Genomic DNA, 24,020 nt, shown 5'->3' with positions numbered 1-24,020 from the left:
TTTGCAGCTGCAAACGTTGACATGCTATGCTATCGTGAATCACAAATGCAACACCGCCTGATGATGCGAGACCATCATCGCGATCTTTACGAAACGTAACATACTGTCGAAGAAAGTTTGTATGTGCCGATTTTAAATGAGTTTCCTGTACACACAGCACTTTTGGATTGTGTTTGTGGAGAAGTTCTTGCACATTATCGAGGTTCCTAAGAAGGCCTCTGATGTTCCATTGTATAATTTGTGTGGCCATACTGAAAGTAAATGGGTGCTGTGTGTACTAAAAACAAAAAGGAAGTGTTGCATTAGATTACAGAGCCCTTTCCAGGCCCTGTAACGCGGGATTTGTCTTTTCTGAAGCGGTCGAGGGAACCTCGCCGCTCCTTAGGCGCTTGGTGCGCCGTCGGGGTGGGTGTGGTGTCCATTTCCTCTTGTGAGGCGCCGGACACGCGCTCTTGCGAGCGAGAAGTTTCACGCGAAAGTCTCGCCGCGAAGGACGAGACATTTGCGCCCACCAGCCCGGATGTCGATGGGGCTGCCTTTGGGCCTGAGCTGCGCCGGCTGTTGCCAGCACCAGCAGGGGCCGGTGAGGGTGAGGCAGCCTTGACTGCACCCACCGTGGTAGCTGCTGGCGGGCCTTCGGGTTCGCTACGCGAAGCGCAGGCTGCCACCGAGGACTGTTGTGGTGCCGGCAACCCTAGGGTAACCGGGCCTGTTCGCTGGTTGGGTGGAGTAGACTTACCTCCTTCCACCCTGGGGGCAGGAGCCACAAGCGACAGCTCGCTGCGCGCGGGCTGGGCAGGTGGCAGTAGCCGCTGCGACGCTGCCCCTTGACGCGCCGCATCAGCATATGTGGTAGTGTGGAATGGTGAGCACCTTTTGCGTGCTTCCCTGAACGATATGTTTTCACGGACTTTCAGTGTTAGGATTTCTTTTTCTTTTTTCCAGCTTGGACAGGAGCGGGAGTATGCTGGATGGTCACCATCGCAATTAACGCAGTGAGCTGTGGCCTCACAATTTGTGAGGCCACAGCTCACACTTAGCACCTTGTGTTCCACACTTAGCACCTTGTGTTCCACACTTAGCACAGGTGAGTCGACCACGGCAGCTCTGCGAGCCATGGCCAAATCTTTGGCATTGGTAGCATCGCCTAGGATTTGGGATGTATGGTCTTACGGATGTCTTTGTGTACCCTGTTTCAATGCTTTGGGGCAAAACGCTCAATTCAAAGGTAAGTATCAGGTGTTTCGTGCGAATTTCTTTATTGTCCCGTCTCATAACAATGCGCTGCACATTCGTGACATTTTGCTCCTTCCATCCTTCCAACAGTTCGGTTTCAGATAGGTTGATGAGGTCTGCTTCAGATACTACCCCCCGTACTGTGTTCATTGATCGATGCGGTGAAACGGAAACTGGGACATCACCAAAAGTAACAAGCTTGCCGAGTCTGTTGTATTGCTCCTTATCCCGTAGCTCAAGCAGAAGATCGCCGCTTGGCATTTTGGTGACTTTGTAGCCAGGAACTAGCGTGTTGGTCAAGCTTTTTGCAACTACAAATGGGGATATGGTTCTTGCTAGTTTTTCGGTTCTTTCACTATGTACTACTTGGAATCGGGGGAAAATGTCTTTTGGTCTGGTGAACAAGTTCAGAATCTCCTCGGTGCGTCCTCTCTTCTGAGGGAGACGATCAAGAAGTCGGGTAAAAGCGGTTGTTCCCATAGCAGTTTGGTGTATTTCGGCAGCAATGGCAGCCACCCACCACGGAGTCCAACAAGGGGACGCTGCAGCACTTAACGTGTAAGGCTGCAGGCGCCAGCCGTACATTGCCGCTATAACCTTATATATAAACCCAAGGGAGGGCACCTACACAAGGTTAAGCCAAGCCGCCTATAGAAATTGAGGAAGTAACAGAAGAGAAGAGATGACAGGACAGTGAAGACAGAAAAATAGAGCAGAGAAAGATCGGAGAGGGGGACAGGAAAAGGCGACCACCGATTTCCCCCGGGTGGGTCAGTCCGGGGGTGCCGTCTACGTGAAGCGGAGGCCAAAGAGGCATGTTGCCTCCGCCGAGGGGCCATGAAGGTCCGAACACCCGGCATCGGCTCAACCCCCAGGATCCTCTTTTCCCCGGACACGGCTAAGCCGCGCACGGCTACACGCGGGAGGGGCCAACCCCCATGTGCTCGGGCCCATGGTGTCGCAACACACCAAACGCCTGCTGACGCAGACGCCCCTGCGGGGATTGCCTAGAATCGGTTCTGTGCAAGTCATGTGTACAAATGAAGCAGGCGACTTTTCGCAATCAGCTTGAGAGACTGTTAAGGGCTGGCTAACCTCAGTCTGTCTTAAAATCTGTGATTGAGTCCCTGCTGAAAAAGTTGAAAGCCTCCACTGCCAATGTGAAGGCGCACTCGAAGGAAAGGAAGCGTGTTAAGCCAGAGGTGGTCCCATATGTTCACCGTTTGAGCCATAACCTCAAGAAGGTGGCTACCAGATATGGTATTCCCGTTGTTTTTTCATCTCCCAACAAGTTGGTTCAGTTATGCCTTCGTATCACACGCGATGGGCCACGGGGCTGCCAGAATCACCACATGAACCCTGTCAGAAGCTGTATTGAAGGGGAGGTCTGTGAAATACCCCTAGACTGCGGTTGATCCTACATTGGACAAACGGGACGTTGCATTAATGATAGACTGAGGGAGCATGCTAATAGTATTGGTAAGTGTGACAATGCGCATCTTCCTGCGCACTGTAAGGCCTGTCATTGTGAGCTTCGCTTTAAGCAAGTGTCGATTCTGGGCAAAAGTGGCGACAAAACTTCGACGGAGTTGTTGGAACCTTTCTTTATTAAAAAGAAAGGGTCTGATTGTGTTAGTGACACATCCATCACATAGTATTCCGCAGAAATGTGCTTTCATGAATAAATGTTATCATGACCATGTAGTTCCGTGTCATACCTTGGCTCTCTGCGCACGCACGGAAGTTAACTTTCTTTCTGTATGCTCTGACGCTGTCAATAAACAGTTGGTAGTTTGGCGCTTCACTGTCTCTTCTCTTCTGTCCCCTTTTCACAAAATGCATTTCGCGCCACAGACAAGTTCACCTAGGAAATTTAAGAACTATAGACCTATTGGCTTGCTTTGAGTACCGTATAAAATGTTCACCAAGATAATTTCCAATAGAATGGGGGCAACACTTGACTTCAATCAACCAAGAGCACAGGCTGGCTTCAGGAGGGCATATTCTGTGATGGATAACATCCATGTCATCAATCAGGTAATTGAGGAACCTGTGGAGTACAATCAACCTCTCTATAAGGTTTTCATAGATTATCAAAAAAATTCTCATTCATTAGAGGTACCAGCAGTCATAGAGACATTGCTTAATCAAGGAGTGGAGGAGCCATACCTGAAAATCTTGGCAATTATCTACAAAATTCCACAGCTACCTTGATTCTCCAGAAAAAAAGTGGAAAGTTACTTATCAAAAAAGGGATCAGGCAGTGAGACACAACCTCTCCAACGATATTCACTGCATGCTTAGAAGAAGTATTCAAGTTCTTAGACTGGGAAGGCTTAGGAGTGAGGATCATGGCGAATATCTGAGCAACCTTCGGTTTGCAGATGCCATTGTCCTATTCAGCAACAATGGGGATGAAAGCAGGAAATGATTGACGATCTTACCCGAGAAAGCGTAAGAGTGCTTTGAAGTTTATTATGCAAAAGACAATGTTCAATAGCCTGGGAAGGGAACAAGAATTCAGGATCGCCACTAAAATTGTTAAGAGTATATTATTGCTTTTTTTTCGGCTATTAGCTGTCTTTTCTCGTTTTTCTTTGAGATTTGATCATTCTTGAAAACAATTTGCAGTTCAAGAAAATCTAACTCTACGATACTGTTGCCTTTATTCAGCTGTTATTGATCACAGAATGAAGGACCCCTAAAACCGTAAATGTATTGCTTGTACAATGTATACTGTGACGAATCAAATAAAGCAAGCAATCGATCAATATTCGTGGAAGGGGAAAGCATTCTTTTTTAGTGCTTTTGTAGCAACCTAAAAGCCTTAACGACAGAAAATTACCAAGGCCTAATGTGCTGAGTTCCCTCGGAAAAACCGCTGGCAAACTTTGTAGGGTTGAAGTAAGACTTTAGAGCAATACTATAATTTCGCAACTCGTGCATTATTTTATTTGCACACTCTATTGCACGATCAATGGCTTTGTCATCGAAAAACTAGATGCCTGACATCATCCACGGTGAATGCTCGTTCACTTCCTTCTCTTTCCGATTCCATCAGGTCCTCCGACGAAGCCTCCAAGAGCAGCAGCTTCGTTGGGTTCCATGATGATCAGAGCTGAAAATACAGATTATTATTAGATGACAACTTTACTTTGAAACATGCATGTTAGTGTTGCAAGAGATTTCGACGTTCGGTAACTGTCCCGATATAATTCTGATTTCTGATAGGATATTTAACCATGACAAAATTATTAGTATCAAAGGAAAAGCTGGTGCATTACAAGTCGGTTTCGATCAGTGCCTAAGAGCGATGTTTTCTGTAACTGGAATCTGAAATGGTCTGACGACAATGAAGCCTTTATGGCGCCCTAAGCACGCCAAACAGCATGTCTAGTATAATCAGTTCTTTTCTGCTTCAGCTGTCGAAATTACATATCCTTTTAAATATGAGATCACTTGCTTAAATGTGTCACCGTTATGACAAAGAAGCGACAGGCTGAAAGTAAAGAGAATTTTCGCTTTAGCAAGGAGAGAAAGATTGTAGAAGTCTATTGATAATGGCGCTGAAGCGGAATGAAAGGAGAGAAGGCAGAAGCACAGAATGTACCGTGTTATTTGAATTGAGAACTACACCCTCTGGTATTCTGCTTCCTAAGGCACCCACAATGTAACATTTTTTGGCACTATCTCAACGTGAGCCAAGGCTACAAACCCCACAGGCTGCTTTTGTTGCCCGTTGTCGTCACACAATGTAATGGTTCGAAAGCCAGTTGAGCCATTGATCTTTATAAACAAATCAAGGCCTCCTGTCCGTTAATAGATAAATAATATTTCGCTCACGCAGTTAACAAATACAAGTAGTTGTTTAAAGATAAAAGTTTTCTTTCGTTATTTTTTGTCTCTAATGCTATGCGAAATACCCAGTAAAGAGATAATAATACAGAAGACAAAAGATCACTCGGGATTCACTAATCTTTCGGTTTAGTTCTGGGGCCTTCTTAGCTTTTACAACTCAGGATTGTTATGATATCAATTCTATTCGTTCAGGTTATATTGATTTAGTGTATGCACGTAAACATAAAAGGTCATCGCTCCTGGCGCAAACAATACTTCTCCGAATATCATAATCAAAAAGCCCTCATTAAAGTATCACACAATTTGATAAGTTATGGTTACCTATGGCCACCGCAATAGCCGCAAGAAGGTCCATTCCCAAGACAGAGTTCATGTTGACAGGCACTGCAGAAAAATAGATGAAGTCAGAGATCCCTGAGGCATCCAAATAACGCCGCCTCAGAGCGATACATTTTAGCAGATATTAGCGATTAGATATATTTTACCTTAGTTGCTCTTATTAAACTGATAACTCAAAGCTGCACATATGAGCTACGAAGTGAGTCTTTTTCTAGGCCAACCTTCTGGCAGCTCTATCAGTTTTTACAATCGTGGTCGATTCGCTTTTTGGCACCGCATTTCCAATAATCCACTTTTATCACACAACTTACGTGATTCCTTCATAAACAACTTGACACAACCATAAATTACACAGCGATCTAACTTATCGGTAGGTCGTAGTGAAATACTGAAGCTGTAGTAAACGTATTAGCTTTCAAAGCTGGAAATGAAGTTAGAAAATGTGCACAGTTTGCTCAATGTTAAGCTCCAGCAATAGCTTGTAGCATGTTCAGCTAGGCATATTAACACATCCAACAGCGTGCCAATACCCCAAACGCGTCCTTCGCTATACATGTAAGATGCGGCAGAGCTAAGCAGCGGCTTCGATGATTCGTGACCACCTTTGATTATTTCTGCCACCGACATTTTTTTGTTCGCTTTGTACAGCCGTGCCGAAATGGAGTGGCCCCCTTTCTTCTAAAGTTATTCTTTTAAAACTGTGTGTGCCCTAACCTGCTCGGCAGCTTACACTTGCTATTGTCTAGCGTACGTTTCTTTTTTTTTAAAATTTTCTATTCCTTCTACATCGACATCGATAGCAAGCAAAGTTTGTCACGCAGTTGAAAACGCGTGGATAAGTGGATTTTACTGCAATTTCCGTATAACGGAGGTGTAAACGCGAAAATGAGCCCCAGAAACACGCTGAACTTTTGCAGCAAGAGTGAAGATAATCTATACCGATGGTATGCTTGGATAACTGGGAGCGTTCATACCAGGCTGTCAAGCCAGAAACGATAAAAATACCGGAAACCGGCAAAAACGTTACTTTGGCTGCAACTGAAATTGAACCAACCGGGGACGATTATTTAACTCCGCAGCGAAATCGAAAGACAACAAAAAATAAGAGCTTTCGGTTAAGATTGCCACCTTTGCCGAGCTTTTCATTCTACTTTGTCTCCGCTTGTGGTTCAACTGTGCGGCCCTGATTCGTAAGTACACACTATTTTACCATGATTTTGAATGTAGCGGCACCATCAGCACGGTTTTGGATGTATCACGCAGGTGCGCAGACTAAATGTTTGGTTAAGGCAATAATACCTGGATCGCATCGGACTCCGGGGACTCGACAGTCTGATACAGTGAAGCACGTATAATTTTGCTTGTCCCCAGTATGGCTGTCAACGGCAGGCACTCATCTCGTCGTGAGTGCCAATTAACGGTAAAAGAAATGTTACTGCGTCCTTGGCCGTACATTTCGTCACCCTGATTAAGATAAATTGTGAGCACGGAAATATTTTCTCATGCCAACATGCGCGAAAGACGTTGGCAGCTTCTTCTGCCTGAGCTCCTGCTTCCGTTGATTTGTCCGAACATTTGTAGACGTTGCACGCCCTCTTACTCCAGAAAGACGCTGCCTTGATTGGAGCCCACTATTATCAACGAAACAAGCCATCAAGGCTCTCTTAGGATATTTAGTTAACACGGGCTGTTATACGTCTGGGATCAACACCAACTAACCCGGTCGCATACCTTACTATAGTTGACGCAGGCCTCGATACAAGGCTATGACCGGTGCCTTTGAACACGAACCCGTATATAATCACATCCTGCTTTCAGCCTGTCCGCATGATTACTCGCCAGTCCGCTTTTCGCCTTCTCTTCTGTTTCCGCCTGAACAGAGTAGCAGACCAGATGACCTCTCTGCATTTCCTTAACATATTGTCATCTCTATCTCGTTCTCTTGTTCAGGCTTCACTTCACAAATATTTCAGCACTGGTGCAGGATCTGCCTAATACATTTGAGACTAGGTTCGACCTGAAGAACAAAACCCTAAACCTTTGAGTATAGCTTTTGCAGCTACTTCAAGTAATTGCACTAAACGAATTTGCACTGTTGCATATTTCCATTTTTTGGGTCCTGAGTTGAACATGATCTTAAGCATTTCCTGTAAACCGAAACGAAAAGTTGAACAAAAAGATTTCGTGCGACATTCCGGTACATATAGACGCTAGGACATGTACATATTGTATGCTTGCTTATGTAGAAGCTAATCTGCCAAGCTATAACCTACACATTTCCTAGGAACAGCGCATGAGGAAGTCTATCAGCAGGACTTTAAGAAAGAGAAAAAAAAAACCTTCGTTTAAAATGATTCTAAGTATAAGACTTACAGATTGACTCCAACCAAATAAGGAAATTTACTAGCCCGACGTTTCGGAACCAATTCGGCTCCTTCTTCAGGGGGTATTCTTCGGAGGTGGCGGTGTGCCGCTTTTAAAAGGTCCGTCGTAACAAAGGAGAGGAAGGGGGAGAGAGCGTAAGGTGCGGAGACACTTGGCAGGGCACCTGTTCTAGACAGACAAAATAGGTGGTGGGGGTGGGGGGCTTTGGCGTCGCTGGTCGGCTGGGTTGACCGATGCTGGGCGCCCCTTAGTCGCGGGAATGCGCTGACGAGGGGCAGAAGGGGGGGGGGGGGGGAAGAGTTGTTTTGGTGTTGCTGACCTAGAGCGGGGGGTCCTTTCTTCCCTTCGTCGCGTCTGCAAGGCCATGAACATACAAAGAGGGAAGAATGCCCTTCACGCGGTTTCTATTACCCGCCGTGTTCTAAATGTGCCAAGACTCGAGTGGTAGCCTTTTTCGCCAGTTTGGTAGCCTTTTTCGCCAGCCTTTCTCGCCAACGATTCCCAAATCGTTGGCGAGAGCATTACAAGGAAATCTTCTCATTGCACCGCCACGGTTCAAATTAAGGGTTGACAGAGCAAGCGACAAAGGTTTTATCCCTCGGCCATTCTGCCAGTGCTTCACCAGTGCAGAACAGTTGAATGGAGAACGGGACCGTGCCGGCAGCTACCACGAACGTATAACGCCCGCTCAAACTCGGTGTACTGGATGAAGCGGGCGTCCGAAGCCTTGTTCCTGTTCTAATCTGTCGCCTTACCACTTAAAGATACAATGTACATTAAATTTTATTCTTCAATGTTGAATGAGAATCAACTAGCTCATCTGCTTCGTATTCATGAGTTTTCTTATAGCACACGGCCTTTCATCTTGAATTCTATAAGGATAGCGTGAGGCCTAATAACTATGTAACTGAAATATAAGTTTCAGAACACCGGCACGAAAATATGGTAGTAACAAGCAAAAGGGGGTTCTTTAGTAGAGACCTATGACTTTCTTTGAATAGGTAAGAGGCGGACAAAAGGGCAATATTTCCACATTGTAAAGAAAAATTACGGAGGATGTTCGTCACACGTTCGTTGGCTGTCGTGCTGCGCGATGAGGAAAAAGACGCAATTAAAGGAGTCGAACGACTGATGAAAACCCAAACTACAATATAACAAAAGCCGAATTACACTCGGACAGAACGTTAAGGCACATGACACACATAATACGCTAAAAGAATTAAGGTTGCTATGAGTACGAGAAACACAGTTCGAAACAGCTCACAGTAGGTGGACAGGAGACGACAGGTTGCCGGAGTGAGCGGCGATGACGTGACGACGTCGGACATGCCTCGATGTTGCATGGTGAGGAGATTGTTTTTGATTAACCGGGGGACGACCGCTCAGCAGTCAGCGTGCACCCGAGCCGCCGTGCACGCTGCAGGAATGGTCAGCACGCGAGCCACAGTGCTCGGCGCATATGCGGCCATTAGCCAGGCCACGAACGATGCTCCGCGGAACAGTTGATTAAGGAGACGCCTTGCCCGCGATCCGCAATGCTCTCGATAAGTGGTAGCACAGCAGGCCAAGCCACGCTCCGAGCTGCAGTATTCGTGCTGGCGAACGCCTTGGCGTTCCATAACGCCTTAGCGGGCGGCAGCTCCATAACGCCTTGGCGGGCGGCAGCTCCATAGACGGCCGCGTTCCTTCGAGCCTTGATTGTCGGCGTTCGACATGTCGGCCTGCTATCATCCGTCTTCCGCTGACTAGGCAAGTGTCTCACCACGAAGCATTTCGCCACGTGTTGGCCATAAGTGGCCCAATCGTGGCACGATGCATCTTCGAAATACCACTGGGCCACCGTTGATTTGGCGGGATCACTCAAATGCGTGGTCCACTCGCGATAGAACGCATGCGGCTTCAGTGCGGCTTCAGTCGGTCGACATGAACAGTTTCGCTTCCGCGACGTCGTTGGTCCGTAGATGACTGAACAGGCTCAACGACGTAGTTGACTGGGAACGTCTGTCGTAGAACCCGGTAAGGGCTGTCATACTTGAAGCTGAACTTTGTGGAAAGGCCGGGAGTAGACGAGGGAACGCGGAGCCATACCAGCGTTCCAGGAGAATATGATGGCAAAGATAAGCCTGCGTCTCGACTATGTTTCTGGCTGGCCTGGTTTTGCGCGGTAAGTGAGCGTGCCATCTGATGACCTTCTTCGGCATAGGTGGCAGCTTCGGATAGAGCCGTAGATTGCGAAGCGTCGGGGCCATACAAAAGAATCGTGTCCATAAACGAGGAAGGTTCGCGACCATAAAGAAGAAAGAAAGGAGAGAATCCTTTGGTAGACTGAGTGGCGCTATTGTAGGCATACGTAACAAAGGGAAGGATGCGGTCCCAGTTAGTGTGGCCAGCGGAAACTATATAGCGAGCATGACGCCGAGAGTGCGATTGAAGCGTTCAGTCATACCATTGGTTTGTGGATGATAGGCGCTCGAAGGTCTATGGACAACGTTGCATTCGCGGAGCAGGGCTTCTACAGCCTCGGAGAGGAATAACGACCACGGTCACTCAGTACCTCGCGAGGCGCACCTTGTCGAAGAACAAGGTTGCTAAGGATGAACAAGCTGACTTCACGTGCTGTGGCCGCCGGAAGCGTTGAAGTTTCAGCGTAGCGCGTGAGGTGGTCAACGGCGACGATAACCCAGCGGTTGACATCTGGGGTGTACTTAGAGGGCCGTACAAGCCAATGCCGATACGGTCGAAAGGACGGGAGGGACAAGGCAATGGTTGAAATATTTGAAATATCTAACGGTGCAAATGCCGAGAGCAGCTAGCTCTCGGCATTTGCACCGTTAGTAGTACTACATAATCTCAGACATTAACTAGCTTCTTTGAGAATATGCACTTAAAAAACCCACAGTGCTAACAAAACTGTTTTACGATCTTTACGGAAAGTATCCATGGGAGTGTTAGTCCTTTATAGTTTAATAATAAGTTGGTTTCCGACTTTAAGGTTATGCTGTAAATTTGGAAGTACTAGTTTTGGAAAGGTAGTTCATAAACTGTGCTAGCAATCATTACACACTCAGCTTGTTACTCCTGATGCAGTGAAAGAGGTGCCTTATATTTATAACACAGTGCTTTGCTTAAATTGATGAGTTTACGGAGTAGTTTGATGAACGAAGTTTAGCAAATGCATGTACTAACCATCATTTCTACGCAGGCCGAGCCACCCCGATAGCAGCTCATGTAGACTCTATCGCCAAATAGGAATTATTGTACGAAACTCGATGGTTTGGGCTTAGGGTCGACGTGTATCGGCACCTGACATCTTTCTTACATAATATCGCGTCCGAGGTTGCTGAGCCCACAAGTAGGTCGTGGCAAGGGTACATAAGTGTGTGTCATCTCAGAAATTCGCCTAGATGGCGCTACAGCTTTGCGACACGAAACGGAAAGACGAACGGAGAGCAATACATTGAGTACGTCATTGCCTATGGAGTCATTGCCGACGAATGCTACGCATTAAAATGTTACGGTGACTGAAGGAAAGATGCAGCGCATAAATAATTATAATGCTCCGAATACAACCTGGGGACAGAATCATTTGCCTAATTGAAACGTATGTAAACACAAACTGGGCACAACGTCAAAAAAGCGAAAAAAGTGCCTAAAACGCGCTCTAAAAGCACAAGGAAGACTGAAGGCAATTGTTATTGCCGCGGGTCGGATAAAGCGCAAAATCGACACAACGCTAGTGGCTAGTGGCTAGTACCTAGTACGCTTATTCGAAAAAGTAATGACTTGTAAAATGCGTTTGAAAAGGGTTTTCTTACAAATCCGAATCATTTAATCTCAGCACAAACATATACTAGAGTGTTTCCAGGTGGCCAATGAACACGCGGGTCATCTCTTTGGCATAGACGACTTGCTTTATTTTGCAACTTTGCACATGTGTAAGCATGGGCCCCCTTCGTGTGGGTGCGCTCAGGTATTGGGATTATTCGTATTATTTAACGCGTTTGCCACAGGCCCTTGCCATAGGCCGTGAAACCTCAAAAGTGAGCCCATCATATACTCAATGCTAAACAAGAGTCATTCTGTATACAATAGCCTTAACCAGCCTTTAAGCTTCGACTGAAAACACCACACAATGATCAAGAAGTAAGGAACCAAAAAGTTCTTGTTTAACTAAACGTATTTATCGTACGCCTTCTCGTGAATGTAATTCGAAATAGAAAGCAATTTTACTGTTATTGCAATGCCTCCTCTTTCAATAAGCAGGCCACGCCTCTGTTCTTCAAAATTATTTGTGTCTCCATACAGTGCCCACTTTTCTGATTGGATTGTAAGTGGAACCTGTCAAGTGGAAATACTTCCTGTCACAAGGACCGCACTTTGTTCTAAAATATTGGATGTCACTTCACTTATTTGCTCCTAAATAGAAATACCCCGCTGGATAGAAGTAGTATATAACCGCCAGAGCTACTTACTCTTTTGTATCCCAACCTTTTATTGAGAATGAAGCCTTCAGCATCAAATACTAGTGATTAAAGCATGTCCTATTCCAGAGATTCACTTAGAGCGCAGAACCGAAAGAACAAACTGCTCTTGAGCGACAGACTATACTCATACAGGAAAGAGATTAACTGGGCTTTTTGGCTTGTGAGTACACAAGACAGCAGGCCTTTCCGTCGACGTTAGTCACCAAATGGCAGTCGTATTACTTTAAACTCAGTGGTTTTCTTCATTGTATATGAGAATATGTGAAACGGATTTCAATTTCATTTATGATAACATAGAAATTAAACTCCAAACAATATCATATTTTATAATTTCTTATAGTTTCCAATTCACACTGATACGATGCAAATGGGAACCACATTGAATCGACTGTCCGTATCAGAGATAACACTTCTGTCGGTCGAAGGGCATTGAGCCGATTATAAAGACTATGCCTTATTTTTCCACTTTTGCGTTGAACCCCAAATACGAGTGTGTTGCTATGTTTCAAAGAAAGGTATCTTCAAGTGCTCTTCAAAGCTGTTACTAGCCTGGGTGGCGCACTGGATATGTCGTCACACAACTAAGCCCTAGGGCTCGGTGTCAAATTCACGTGGCGGTAGCCACGTTTTTATGTGCGTTACATGTAAAAGGCGCCCGTGTACCAATAATCGGGTGCAGGTATCGTGCAAATGGCCAAATTATTCGTGAGTGCTTTACTGCGACGTCATTTGAGTTCCACTCGTGGTTTTGACACATAAAACTGCGAGCCTGTGCCAAAATACACTCTTGTACCCAGCGTTGAGGCAAGCATCTGGTATAATGCCTTGACAGGCACAAAAAAGTCACAGGCCTGCGCGGCACGCGCAGCACAATCACAGCGTAAGCTGGTGGAGCGGCTCAAAGGTAGCTCCAATTTCGGCACCACGCACAGCAGGGTATTCGCGAAAAAGTCTCTTCGCCTCGTTTTGCTGAGAACGATCTGAGCTGCCCGCCCAGCTTCGACGGCGAGCTGCGGCTTGTAATGCTTTCTGCACAGCATTCTGCGGAGCCCCATCAAGCCTGGTTGTAGCCGCGCACAGTATCTCTACGATTCGCTTCTTCAGCAGTGATTCGCAACTTGCGAGGAGACGCCACAACGTGTACCGAAAAGGTATCCAGAATACGTGGTGCATATCTCACATCGCTTGACCCGTGGCACGGTACATTGTTGTTGTTGATTATGATCATGATAGTCATTGTAATGAAGAAGAAGAACAGAAAGCAAGCAGTAGAGGGGCGTTATCATCGATGTAGAACGCGAACTCAGACCACGAGCTGTTGGCACCGAGACCGTCGTTCCCTTGGAGCTGCATTGGTTTTTCGCCTGTCGCTTTCTGTTAATAAATCCCCTTATCAGTCATGATTGTGTACTGTAATCTTCAAAACGGGCTGGTGACAAATAGCCACCTAGCCAGCTTGAGTGAACGAGGTCCAGTTACAACTTACATGGAACTTACATGTCGAGCACGCTGCATTTGTAGGCGGCATACCTAGATGGCGCCGCCATACTGGCGGAGGCTCGGGTCTTCTGCGCCTGCGCGCCTGCCTAGGGCGCGCTTATAGGGCATTTTTCCGCTTCCTTTCCGCTTCCTTATAGTATCCGACTTCCGCGCAGCGGGCCTGGGTTTGATCCCGGCTGGGACCGAGTACTGTTTTTTTGCATTTCCGGTGATAGCGGTTACGATCACCTGCAGTGGCGGCGGATACCATGGTGAACCGAAATGGCTATTGGAATGAGCCCCTAACTGCTTACGCTGTAAAAAAATTACTGCGACGATAACAATGCTTCCTAATGCAAATTTTTTGCGCAGCTCTATTCAGGTTTTCGTTTCACGATATACTGAGGCATCACAACGAACTCCGGACCGACTGGCACAGTTGCGACGCCCGGCGCTATACTACGTTGGCCGGCCACATAGTTGCCATTTCCTGGAAACTGCAGCTTACGTAACCGTAATCTTTACCAGGAAAAGCTTCCGGCGATGGCTCAAAGAGAAGGCGAGCTTTCTGGTTCGTTAATTTTTTTCCCTATTCGGCAGGCACCGGCGCGCCTACAGAGATGGCGAGCTTTCTAGATCATTTTATTGCGATAGCAATTATATGGACACTTCAACCGGAATTCTGCCGTCGGCGTCGCCGTCGCCGTGAGGTTCCGTATAGATTCCAAGAGCGATAAAATCGTCGCCGCGCGCCGTATGCGCGAGCGAAAGCGCGCGGGGGACGCGCGCTATCAAGGAGGCGAACGCACGGCGGATAGCGAACGCGACCGTCCCACGAAAGGCCGTTGGGGTATGGGAGGGAGGGAGGCGGGGCGGCGCTTTGCTCCGGCGCCAAAGGCGTATCTTACCACTCAATCTCCCACGCGACAGCAAGAAACGGGAAGAGGGGGGGAGGGGGGGCTGCTTTTCTTCTGCCAACAACTTCTCTGCCCGGCGGTCGCCCGCACCGTCTCTTATCTCCACACGGCTCTGACCTATGTATGGGCAGTGCATTTGCGGCTCAGTTTCCTTTGAAGCGATAGACCGCGTGAACTTGCGCTTGCTGCCAGTGTTTTGACAGTCGTTGGCTGCGGTCATTCAGTGTGATCTATTCATGTTTGCTTGTGCGCCTGACACCACGATTGTTAATTCAGTGAGTAAGCCAATGTGTCCAAGTTTATGCAGCCGATAAAACTACTAGTCCCTACTCCGAATAGCGCTCTACTAATTGCTATCGCAATCGATGCTTCGCATTTCGGGTGAAACTGCGACATTTTTTTAAAGCGTAAGCTGTTATGGGCTCATTCCCATAGCCGTTTCGGTTCGCGATGGTGCCGCCGCCAACGGTGTATGCCGCCGTAACCGCTATCGCCGTAAATGCGAAAAAATTACGCCACTCCCGCCGGCTTCGAGCCCACGCCCGCTCCGTGGGAACAAGACACTCGACCACTGAGCCACACAAGCGCTTGCTAACGGGCAGCGAAAAAATGGCCTAAAACGCACCCAAGCGCGCAGGCGCAGATGACCCGAGCCTCCGCCAGTATGGTGGCGCCATCTAGGTAAGGCGCCTGCGAACGTAGCGTGCGCAGGCGCAGACGACGAGATGCGATTCAGAAGAGGCGCGTAATCAACGCGATCCCTAGCTGCCCGAGCTGCCGAGCCTCCGCCAGTATGGTGGCGCCATCTAGTTAAGGTGCCTGCAAACGCAGCGTGCCCCACATCTAAGTAGCCGTAAGGCTTGATCGGGCTCAGCAGACTGCTGTGCAGAGAGCATTACAAGCCGCAGCTCGCCGTCCACGCCGGGCGAACAGTTCAGATAACTCTTGTCAGGAGGAGGCGAACAGACTGCCGCGAAGCCCCTGTTGTGCGTGGTGCCCAAATCGGAGCTACGCTTGAGCCGCCCCACCAGCTTACGCTGTGACTTTGCTGCGTGTGCAGTGCAGGCCTGTGACTTATTTCTTGCCCCCCCCCCCCCCCCTTTCGCTGGCGCCGCCGCTAGCGCGGAGGCGTACGCGGCTCGCTCCTCTGGCGCCATTTCGTAGCGGTCGTCGCAAGTCGTGCGCGGCACTACGCTTTTCTTATCACGCTGCGCTGCACGTTCGATTTTATATATCGCTTTCCTCGTTCGCTCTGTTACGCCGAGGGAAAACGTCGTCGCCGGCATTTGCCGCAGGTAAGGCGCATAAGAGCTGCTCTTTAAAAGAAAAGTAGAGCATGCGCAATGCCATGATTCCCCACGTTGTGCTTACGTCGTCAGAAGGCGCAAGAATACAGTTTTGCTTGCGTTTGCGTATTCTTCGAAATATTCTCTGCGGCTCGGATATTAAGGCTCTATACTACACTTCACACCAAAGTTGCTCAAAAGGCAGCGGAGCTCATATTATTAAATAAGATTGTGAAGGAGTTCTGTTATACTTGAATGATGTCACTAATGAACATATATTTTGAGCACGAGTCATCATGAATGGTCTTCAAGGAGCAAACGTCTTTGTGTGGGTCACCGCCACTATAGGTATCCTTCGATTACCAAATGCTTCGACTTTTCATCTTCATGAGTGGGCACGGAGGCACGGCCAGGAGTAGTATGCTTCAGTTCCCACGCTTCTGCCTTTTACAGGCTTACCTGGCTTCTTTTCTGCCGCTGCAAGCCTCGCCATGTTCCGCACGTGCATGGTCGTTCCTGCCCCGCAACTGCAGTTACCAACTGCCTGACTTTTAGCCGCACGGCTCAGATGGAAGCGCTATCGTCCCATCCTTCTGCGCATGGTCTCCTTGCACGATGACGTCACAGCCAGGAACGGACTTAGATGGATGGCGGTGCAACGGTCCCTTCAGTGGGCACGGAGGTACGGCCAGGAGCAGTGTGCTTCAGTTACCACGCGTCTGCCTTTTACAGGTGTGTAAGCCATACTCTTGGTACACTAAGAAAAATGATAATCGTTGTTTGGTCCTGCTTCCCTGCCCGGAAGTGCTTGCTGACATTGCCTGTGATTGCTTTTCGATGCTTTTTTTGTTACTTCGTTCTGGTGATGTGGAAGCTGATCCGGGCCCTGACAGGTGTACTAAAGCCCTGCTCGATATGGATTCATTGCCTGATGATCCCTCCGAAAAGATGACAGTCATAATTACCCTCATTAAAGACCTTCATACGCGCTCAACTCATTCCTCAAAGGTCCAGAACGAGTTGGCAACTGATGTTAAAGATATAAGGACAAGCCAAAAGAAAATCGAAGCTCAAATTACGTCAATCCAGAAGAGGCTTGATGAACTTGAAACAAAAACGAAATCGATTGAGCTCCTAGAACGTGCTGTTGATCACGTAGAGGACACTCATCTTGGCCATTTAGAATCCCGTCTGAACGAGCAAGAGGACCGTTCCCGGCGTAACAACCTAATTCTTCGAGGCATTCCAGATTCTCAAGAATCGTGGGAACAATCCGAGTCCAAGTTAAAGGCCATCTTAACAGGTGCGCTTGACGCCCTGTCAGACAACGCGATCGAACGCGCGCATCCCTTAGGATCATATTCGCAAAACAAATGCCGCCCTATGATTGTCTAATTTTCTGATCTCAAATCAAAAGAAAAAGTGCTTTCTGCAAGAGCAATACTAAAAGAGAAAAATATAAGCGTTAGCGAAGACTTTTGTGTAGCCACACGTGAAGTGAGGCGAAAACTATTCCAGTTTGCTAAAGATCAACCTGGCGCACCCGCCTACCAAGTGCGTTACAAAAAGTTATTTTATAAATAAGAAGCAATATGTCTACGACCCGATACGTCAATGTGTCAAAGAAAACGAGTCGTCGCAAACACGCAGAGCTGCAGGCAATACAGAGCATGCGCCTGGGCGCACAACTGTTACCGGGCAGTCGACGTCCACTGCTCGGTCTGTGAGATAGGAACGCGACGGGGTCAGCAAGCTCAACCTATCAAATACCTCCTTTCTTTTTACTAACATCCGAAGCATTATCAACAAAGGCGTGGCACTGGAATCGGCCATTGACACATGCGGACCTGACATTATCGCGTTAACCGAAACATGGCTTCATCCACAAATCGGAGATCATGAATTATTCACAAACTCGTGCGATTTTTCTGTTTACCGCTGTGACCGCGATACACGCCCAGGTGGCGGTGTACTGCTGGCGATAAATAAAAGGTTATCCTCAGATTGCATTAAAATTACATCCAGTTTGGAGATTGTGTGGGCAGTCGTAAAACTAGCATACCAAAAAATTATTTTGGGTGTCTTCTATCGCCCCCCAAATTTCATTGCAACATTTGTGAGCGATTTGCACGATGCCATTCATGGTGTTTGCTCTCGTCACACCACAGTGCCAATTTTCTTGCTTGGTGATTTTAATATGCCGAATATAATGTGGGAAAATGATCCCCCCACAGTGTATCCTAACTCCTCTATGGCACAAGATTTCTTGGAATTGTGTAATACCTTTTCACTGACCCAGATCGTTAAGGAACGAACAAGAATAACCACGTCTGTTTCCAATGCACTTGACCTTGTTTTTACCACCCGACCCGATCTTATTTCCGACATAACATGCTCGCCAGGTATCAGTGATCATTGCCTACTTTCATTTAAAGTTTGCCTCGAGCAACCTAAACCGATTAAAAATATCAAGACATTAAGAAATTATAACAAGGCTGACTTTCTCTCAATTAATAATGAACTCGCAGTATTCCTTGATGAATACTTCCGTGAATTTGAATGCCGTAATGTTCAGTCAAACTGGTGTATCTTTGTTATTAATGGGACTGAATTAATATGTAGGCACATCCCTATTTACACAATCACCTCTAATCCAAAAAAACCATGGTATAATCGTCACCTAAAACGCTTGTCTAATAAAAAAAGCGCCTGTTTAAATCAGCTAAACTAAGCCGTACCAATGCTCGTTGGTCAGCCTACAAACAGAGCGCCGATGAGTACGCGCAGGCCCTAAAAGACGCCAAAGATAACTTCCTAAGCAGCACATTACCTTCTATGCTTAAAACTAACCCTAAACAATTTTGGCGCATGGTTAATCTTAAAGACGATAATGTAATAGCGCTCAGTGGCCTTAATGGTGACTCTATACCGGCCAACCAGTGTCCCGGAGTACTAAATGAAGTCTTCGCAAAACATTTTTCGTTACCCAGCAATTCCACCCCGCCACACCTACGACCATATGACCATGATATAATGTTCCCTCTCATTATCAGCTATGATGGTGTCGCAAGCATCATTAGGTCCCTAAAACCGTCCTCTGCGCCGGGTTGTGATCAGATTAATGTGAAGTTCCTACAAAGCACAGTTTGCTACACATCAATCATCTTAACTAAAATTTTCCAGCAATCATTGCACGATGGTATTCTTCCATCCGAGTGGAAGGTCGGGAAGGTAATTCCAATCCATAAATCAGGCAATAAACATTCCCCTCTAAATTACAGACCAATTTCGCTCACAAGTATACCTTGCAAGATACTAGAGCATATCTTGGCTTCTCACCTAGCTACGTTCTTGGAATCACATTCATTTTTCGCACCATCGCAGCATGGATTGCGCTAATCATACTCGTGTGAAACTCAATTAACACTTTTTGTACACAAACTAAACACCATTCTTGACAATAGGTCCTTGGCTGACTGCATTTTTCTTGACTTTTCGAAAGCCTTTGACAAAGTGTGTCACAAACTGCTCATTTATAAATTACGACTGCTTAACCTCGACCCCTGCATTTTAATCTGGATTGAAAGTTTTCTTGCTAACCGTTCTCAGTTTGTTTCCGCTAACGGCGCGAATTCTGGAGAATGCACAGTCCATTCTGGTGTACCGCAGGGCTCAGTCCTCGGCCCTCTTTTTTTCCTCATTTATATTAACGATTTACCATCTTGCATTTCCTCATCCGTTCATTTGTTTGGCGATGACTGCGTAATTTTCCGAGAAATAACAGGTCCAAATGACGCCGCTCTTCTTCAAGCTGACATTAACGCCGTCTTTGAGTGGTGTAACACCTGGCTTATGGAACTAAACACTAAAAAATGCAAATTCATGAGAGTGTCTAGAAAGATTACTAGTTTACCTATTTATCACCTAAATAATGTACTACTCGACAGCGTATCTTCATATAAGTACCTCGGAGTTCACATCAGTAGCAATCTAACATGGGATACTCACATCTCTCATGTTGTCTGCAACGCTAATCGCATGCTCGGATATCTTCGTCGTAACTTTGCAAAGTCGCCTTCGTCTCTCAAACTAATGCTATATAAAACACTCATTCGTCCTAAGTTAGAATATGCCGCTTCGGTTTGGGATCCGCATCATAATAATTTGGTACATTCGCTAGAAATGGTGCAAAATAATTCGGTCCGTTTTATACTCTCTAATTACAATCGAATCTGGAGCATCACGGTAATGAAAGCTAACCTTAAACTACCTACGCTTGCTTCTCGGCGTGCGATGCTTCGCTTAAGCCTTTTTCACAAACTGTATCATCATCCTTACCTACGCGATTTACTAATACTTCCTCCCCATTACGTTTCGCACCGTCTGGATCATGCTCATAAAGTTGGTATTCCGTTGTGTAAAACAGAATCATTCCTACAGTCATACATACCACGCACATCAAATGATTGGAATTGCCTTCCCAAATTGTTAGTAACAATCTCAGATCATGAAAAATTTGTGACTTCATTAACGAATGCATTGTAACATCTTGTTGTATCTTGCCTCTTTATAGCAATTATTGTATAATTAGAAACACTGGACTGCTTCTTTGTATTTATTGTATTTATAGTATTTTTGTAACATGTATTCTGCCTCTTCATAACCATTATCGTATAACTAGAAACATTGTGCTGCATCTTGTAGTTGAAATTTTGTTGTTCTTTATTTTATACCACTCCCCTCTGTAATGTCTGTTGACCCTGAGGGTATCATAAATAAATAAATAAATAAAAGAAATTTAGCAATGCAAAAGACAACACAGACGACAAAAGGCGCACATGTAGAACTCTGTCTCTGTCGTCTGCGTCGTATCAAGCTGTTGAAATGTTCTTTGAAGATAAATCAGAACTACCCTCATATGCAGTTATTTGTTGCTGTGTTCATTTGTACGGATAGTCCCGCTACTGCGCGCGAAATGGGGATCTAGTAAGGAATCTGATATCCTTATCCGAGAGTATGACGGAGGGCATGCTAACACAGGACTCATCCAGCTTTTTATTTCCAGGGCTTCAACAATCTCCCTTGTTAGTCTGTCTGCTGATTTGAACATGATGCTGGTATTTTCCATTAAAGCAGCGCAGCCGCAGTCCCTACAATGAATGCCTAGATGTCCTGATATTGTCTTTGTTGTGTTGTACTTATGTTCTTTCAATCTCTCATTTAGGCACGTTCCCGTTTGGCCTATGTAAGATGCACCGCAATTCAAAGGAATTGAATAGACCACGTTTTTCGCGCAGTGCACAGGCTTATCTCGATGATTCGTTGTACATACAGATGCCTTGCTTCCTTCATTAACCGCTCTGCACATTTTTGCGAGCTTTTCCGGTGCGGTAAAAACAACTTTTACTCCTGCCCTTTCCGTTACTTTCTTCAGGTTATGCGAAATAGAATGTATGTAGGGAATGGCGGACACATTCTTCGTGCCTTGTTGTGCTCCCGCATGGTTGGCGTTATTGCCTTGCTTCTTGAGTCTGAGCATCTTTTCTGCAACTGCAGAGAGCAATGTTCGCGGATACCCCGCTTCAGTTAGGCGACGTACTTGCACGTCGAAACTTCTTCTCATGCGATGAACGCATGATTTCTTTAGGGCATTGTCAAAGGATGAGTGAACTATACCGCGGTTTACGAGCTTTGAATGAGAAGAGTGAAACATCAAAATTGGTTTCTTTGCTCTAGGCTGGAACTCCCAGCAGACATGTTTGGATGAGAAATGCAGCCCTGAATCAAGAAAACGTAAATGACAGTCAACTGGAAGCTCGTAGGTTATTACTAAAGGTGCTAGGCACTCACTAAAGACTGAAATTATCTCGGAAGACTGCTTTTGCAGGTCTTCTTCATCACACTCTAAGACCACTAAAAAATCATCAACAAATCTAAACACACGTAGTACATGCATGGCTGATAGGCGCTGTTGCAACAGCCTGTCTAATTTCGCTAAAAAGATGTCACTCAGAACGGGAGCAATGCAAGATGCAATGCAGACAGACAATGCAAGTTCAAATCAGCAGACAGACTAACAAGGGAGATTGTTGAAGCCCTGGAAATAAAAAAGCTGGATGAGTCCTGTGTTAGCATGCCCTCCGTAATACTCTCGGATAAGGATATCAGATTCCTTACTAGATCCCCATTTTGCGCGCAGTAGGCTTGGCCATGTGATGCAAGTGACAGTTTCCTTTTTTGTTTTTATTCATGTTCAGCCAGTATACATATTCTGCGCTTTTTGTGAATAAACCTTCAGTTGTTAGTGCGCCCTGTGTCTGTCTCGTTACTCGTCGTTTGGTCCCGTCTATATTCTGGCGCTGTCTATTACTTGATGATGAAGAACCAACTAGCCCAAAAACACGTCCTTACCCATGCATGGAATTCAGATATTGTTTGGGGACTACGAGTTCTGGCTAAAGACTGCCGCATTTATCAGGATCACAAATACAGCCTCTACAAAGGCAATCCATACGAGAATGAATCAATTCTGAAAGATGAACTCTGTCTCAATAAATGAAGAGATTTTCCTGTGTCCACAATTTAGCATGCCATTCAGCAGTGCTGACCTACTTTGTGCAGCTACTACTCCTGTTATCAGCTCATCTTTGTGGCGATAAAGATACACAACCGGAGTAGCTTGTGAGACGTTGGAATTAAGCTATCGCGTTAATTTCTCAAGCATCTATATTTGTCCTGCCTTCCTTTCAACAGTGCATCTACGTTACTCAGGGCGTTGGAATTTTCTTTTGCTGGTCACTGATGAACCAATATGAGAATATTTGCTTCTAGCCACACTACTGTAAACAAGCGTCACACTAGAGATGCACGTAATTTATATTGAGCTTATAGAGGGTAGATAAGGTAGGGAACGCATTCGAGTCGTAAGTAAGCGTGGCACATCAAGAACGAAATGCGATGTTTTTAAAGGCGCACTTGACCATTTGTTTTAGTGTAAAATATGTATCAACCGGGTAATGATATCTGCGGTACATACTTCTGTGGTTGTGACATGAGGGCGGCTGCAGCAAATACACACATCTTGATAGTGCGTTTAAATACTGTTTTTTAAGAAGTGAGAGCTGAGTGGTTGCATGTTCAAACCGTGCTTGCAAAAGTGAGGGAATATCCTTGACAAAGTAGCAGCTCTCTACCTAAATAGAGGCACTTGAAAAACCTTGCTGAACGTAATGATGTCCTAAAATAAGATTGATCATTTGAAAAAAAAATATTTTGTTTATCGATTCCAGCAGTGCTCATCATGGTTCCCAATGAAGCTGCTGCGCTTGGAGGCATGGTGTGAGGAATTTCAGAGAATTGGCTTTCGAAAGAAGTGAAGCACTTCTTCAGCAAGACCGTATCATGCATCTAGTGACAAGCTCACGAACCCCTCTTTGATTGCAATAAAATGTCGAAATCGAGACTTTAGCCTCTTGTCCTCTTACAGGGTAATGAAAGGCGCAGATTCTTCGAGGATCTTTGTACAAATACATGAAGCTCACACAATTTAAAGTGGCTAGAAATATTACACTGGAGTGAGTATGCCAACCGTGTCCATTGGACAACGATGTGTTTTCTGCGACGCTTCTTTGTGGTATTGCAGTGGTTAAGACGCCACAAGCCTGCATCTGGGCCCGTCTGCATAGTTTCATGAAGATGATTCAGCAAAGTGCCAACAACTTCCAAATTCGCTGTGCTTGTCAAAGTATATCGCGCTTCATTTTATGTAATATTTAAATGGACGCTATGTACGTTTAGCAGAAAAAAATCAGGGTATATTCTAGTATTTAAATGAAAACGTTGGTAACGTAAGATCAACACATATTCAAGCTAAAACAATAACCATCAACCTTACCACTCCCGTGCATTTGCATGTTCGATATTTTTTCTTGCAGTATAGGTTCTAATTTAATCTTCCTGAGCACTACACTTACGCTACCATATAGTATCCTAGTGAAAGTACACCATTTGCATTCTGTGCGTTCTTTTACAGCGAA

At 45.9% G+C, this 24,020-nt stretch overlaps 2 long non-coding RNA genes across 2 annotated transcripts; one reads left to right on the top strand and one right to left on the bottom strand.

Moving 5' to 3' along the window:
• Window positions 1–4,157: 4,157 nt before the first annotated feature.
• On the bottom strand, window positions 4,158–5,476 carry LOC125939745 (uncharacterized). Its single transcript, XR_007463114.1, has 2 exons — window positions 5,416–5,476; window positions 4,158–4,354 (listed from the first exon to the last, which is right to left on the bottom strand). It is a non-coding gene; the product is annotated as an uncharacterized LOC125939745 (long non-coding RNA).
• Window positions 5,477–12,314: 6,838 nt separating this feature from the next.
• LOC125939747 (uncharacterized) lies at window positions 12,315–23,570 on the top strand. Its single transcript, XR_007463116.1, has 3 exons — window positions 12,315–12,343; window positions 16,270–16,332; window positions 23,274–23,570. It is a non-coding gene; the product is annotated as an uncharacterized LOC125939747 (long non-coding RNA).
• Window positions 23,571–24,020: the final 450 nt, after the last annotated feature.

Source organism: Dermacentor silvarum, chromosome 8 (assembly GCF_013339745.2).
Source record: "Dermacentor silvarum isolate Dsil-2018 chromosome 8, BIME_Dsil_1.4, whole genome shotgun sequence".
NCBI classification, from domain to species: Eukaryota; Metazoa; Arthropoda; class Arachnida; order Ixodida; family Ixodidae; genus Dermacentor; species Dermacentor silvarum.
Note: the sequence above shows the minus strand (reverse complement) of the source record. Positions and strands in the feature narration are given on the sequence as shown.